The sequence below is a fragment of the Mauremys reevesii genome, linkage group 10 (assembly GCF_016161935.1).
Source record: "Mauremys reevesii isolate NIE-2019 linkage group 10, ASM1616193v1, whole genome shotgun sequence".
Classification (NCBI taxonomy): Eukaryota; Metazoa; Chordata; order Testudines; family Geoemydidae; genus Mauremys; species Mauremys reevesii.
The window spans coordinates 11983729-11988022 of NC_052632.1; positions in this window are offsets into that span (position 1 = coordinate 11983729).

A 4294-nucleotide genomic window follows, 5' to 3' on the forward strand; every position below is an offset into this window, starting at 1 on the left:
GACATACCCTACTTGTGACAAATTACAGTCTCTTTACTCTGCTCACCATAATTCTTTTTGGGGAGGTTCCATTTGAGAACCCACAATGCTCAGCTGATCAGAGGCTCTTTTTTCCCTCTGGGTCTGCCATGTCTGCTCTTCTGAGAGAGAGGAATCACTTGTGTAGAACTACATGCCTGTATGGCCCTCTCAGCAAGTTGAACAAGGGACAAGGTCCATCCCACTAGAAGGAGTAAGTTAGAACTGGATATGACTTTTTCAGCAAGAGGCTGAAACGATTGCAAACCCTTTTTATAACCCTTGCTACTTTATAACGAAGTTGCATACATCAGACTTTATTCCAAGCACAAACTGACTTAATGTCAGTAAATGAGCACACAAGCTGGAGTGTATTTGGATAGCCAGTTTTGTAAGTATACCCTTTGAATTACTGTTGATGTAATTTCATCAGGGTGGAGATTGTGGACTTAATTAAGATTTCTCTTTTCAGTTTCTGCTTCTGCTGTTTTCGTATATGGTTTTGTAAGAACCACGCGTTCCTGTTTGTGCAATCACCAGGCCATCGATGAAAATGTTGATTTAGAATTTGCCCTTGTGATCAAAAGCTTCCATTAAAAAAAAAATGGTAATGCAAGTTTGGATGGACATCTCATGTTACAATAGAAACTGTCACCATTAAACATGTTCTTGTAAATCCACCCCTGAGAGTTCTGTTTGGGAAGGGGAAAGGGGTGATGGGCCTTTCTTGATAAACTAAACAGTAATAAGTCACCAGGACCAGATGGTATTCAGCCAAGAATTCTGAGGGAACTCAAATGTGAAATTGCAGGACTACTAACTGTAGTTTGTAATCTATCATTTAAATCAGCTTCTGTATCAAATGACTGGAGGATAGCTAATGTGATAATTTTTAAAAAGGGCTCCAGAGGTGATCCCGGCAATTACAGGCAAGCCTGACTTCAGCACCGGGCAAACTAGTTGAAATGATAGTAAAGAACAAAATTGTCAGATGCATAGATGAACATAATTTGTTGAGGAATAGTCAACACGGTTTTTGTAAAGGGAAATCATGTGTCTCCCATCTACTAGAATTCTTTGAGGGGGGTCAACAAGCATGTGAATAAGGGGCATCCAGTGGATATAGTGTACTTAGATTTTTAGAAAGCCTTGGACAAGGTCCCTCACCAAAGGCTCTTAAACAAAGTAATATGTCATGGGATAAGAGGGAAGGTCCTCTCATGGATTGGTAAGTGGTTAAAAGATAGGAAACAAAGGGTAGGAATAAATGGTCAGTTTTCAGAATGGAGAGGTAAATAGTGGTGACCCCCAGGAGTCTGTACTGGGCCCAGTCCTATTTAACATTCATAAATGATCTGGAAAAAGGGGTAAACAGTGAGGTGGCAACATTTGCAGATGATACAAAACTACTCAAGATAGATCAGTCCCAGGCAGACTGAAGAGCTACAAAAGGCTCTCTCAAAACTGGGTGACTGGGCAACAAAATGGCAGATGAAATTCAATGTTAATAAATGCAAAGTAATGCACATTGGAAAACATAATCCCAACTATACATATAAAAAGATGGGGTCTAAATTAGCTGTTACCACTCAAGAAAGAGATCTTGGAGTCATTGTGGATATTTCTCTGAAAACATCCACTCAATGTGCAGCGGCAGTCAAAAAAGCGAACAGAATGTTGGGAATTATTTAAAAAAGGGATAGATAATAAGACAGAAAATATATTGCCTCTATATAAATCCATGATTCACCCACATCTTAAATACTGAGTGCAAATGTGGTTGCCCCATCTCAAAAAAGATATATTGGAATTGGAAAAGGTTCAGAAAAGGGCAACAAAAATGATTAGGGGTATGGAACAGCTGCCATATGAGGAGAGAATAAGAAGACTGGGACTTTTCAGCTGGGAAAAGAGGTGACTAAGGGGGAATATGATAGAGGTCTATAAAATCATGATTGGTGTGGAGAATGTAAATAAGGAAGTGTTACTTACTCCTCATAACACAAGAACTAGGGGCCACCAAATGAAATCAATAGGCAGCAGGTTTAAAATAAAAGGAAGAATTTTTTCACACAATGCACAGTCAACCTGTGGAACTCCTTGCCAGAGGATGTGACGGCCAAGGCTATAACAGAGTTAAAAAAAGAACTAGATAAGTTCATGGAGGATAGGTCCATCAATGGCTATTAGCCAGGATGGGCAGGGATGGTGTCCCTAGCCTGTTTGCCAGAATTTGGGAATGGGTGACAGGGGATGGATCACTTGGTGATTGCCTGTTCTGTTCATTCCCTCTGAGGCACTTGGCATTGGCCATTGTCAGAAGACAGGATACTGGGCTAGAGGGACCTTTGGTCTGACCCAGTATGGCTACTACTATGTTCTCGAGAGAGAAGGTGTCACTGGTGAAGTTCAGTCAATATAAAGGGGAATCTTGCTTTGTCCCCCAATAATGATGACTGCTAGAATCTAATGTGCAAGCCCCTTTGTCCAGGGGATCTAAAATAGACAGAGATACAGGGAGGGCAACGCAGGCAGCATGGTGCAGTGACCGGCTGTCTCAGGGAGGAAAATAAATCAACAATTCAGCTCAATCCTCACCACAACTCGGCTCAACAGCCTGAGATCATGCAGACAAGTCACTGAGTTTTCTTCAGCTCCTAGTCAATACAATGAACATTTTCCACCTCCCTGAACCCACATTTGCTACCATGGAGCCTGCATACCTGGCTGCCCCAAGCTTCCAAGCTTTTGTGCCTTTGAAAGCCTTTGAGCTGGGCCTTTTCCCACACCCACTGGGAACACAGCAGCCTGTGGTTTCCCTGAGCGGGATGCCGACCAACCTAATTGCCAGCAGCTTTCAGGGTAGTCTCTACACTCTATGCCATGGTTTCCCATATGTAAAGCCAGGATCTGGCCTACCTAACACGACTGGGTTGGGTTTTTAGGTGCAAGTCACTGGCAGTTAGGGTGACCAGATGTCCTGATTTTATAGGGAGAGTCCCGATATTTGGGGCTTCGTCTTACATAGGTGCCTATTACCCCCCGCCCCCATCCCAATTTTTCATACTTACTATCTGGTCACCCTACTGGCAGTGCAAAGTATCCTTGTTATGCTGGGTAACAAAGCTGTGATTCAAGACCGCTTAAGGGTTTTGTGTCAGATACATGTTTTCTATCGATGCTACTATCACGGAGGCGATAGTCTGGATAGGCTCTTCTCGGGCTAGTACTCTTCTCATACAATCCCTATTTCAGGTAGGGTCTTACCTTTCCAGACCGTGGAGCAGAGTGAAGAGAGCCTGCCAACCAAAGAATTACTGTATGCATCATCCCTTGCATGAGCCGGTTCGCTGCCTTTCCCTGTTGCACCAGATTGTCTTCGTCTTGACATCTTCATTTCTCACTTGATAACAATTGCAGTAATAGTCTAAAGGTAATTCTGTGCTGAAGACAAAGGGCAGCTGCTGTCCAGTTGGTGTCTCTTAAATCATGTCCTGCTGCCAGCAAAGTGAATTTAAACATCCTGATTCATAATAAACCAATTAAAATGCCATCAGGCTTCAGCCACCAACCACAACAGATCAGCTGTTGTGCAGCTCTCTGTGGGGACTTGAAGCCCCAGTGAAATGAAGCCCGTCTTGTTTCACTTTTCCTAAGGTATTTAACTCCTGGTGGAGCAGGGCATGAAGCCTAGAGGTTTGTGACAGAAGCAGCAAGACACAGAGGAGTTGTCTGAATACTTTCATGCAGTTTGTAGCTTTCCTGAGAGCACAGTGCAGAGCTGGGAGGATCTCTCTCCCAGTTTTGGGCTGCAGACACGAGAGGACCATGTAATGAGAGCAGGCAGCTAATAATGTTTCTGGGTAGACTTGTGAATATTGAATTCATTTCCAGGCAGCTTCTCATTAGAAAGATGGGGACAAATGGGAAGGAGCTTGGAGAAGAGAAGCTAAAATGATCATGGACCTGGAGAAAGTGGTGTGTGAGGAAAGAATAAGAGCTTAAAACATATAGCTTGGCAAAGAGACTCTCAAGGCTGCGGCTGTAGGTGGGAAGGGAAGGCAGGCATAACACCACAAATATCTGAACTCTACTAATACCATGGAGTCAGCTCGACTTATTTAGGGTGTATAGTAGGAGTAATGGGATAAATGTGAACGGGTATTACCAGTTTGTTTGTTTAATTATTAAAAACAAGTTTTCTGACGGAGCTTGTCCTGCCTTTTTGTTTAAATGTTTTAAAAATAACTTTTCGCCTCTGACATTTAGAAGGTTT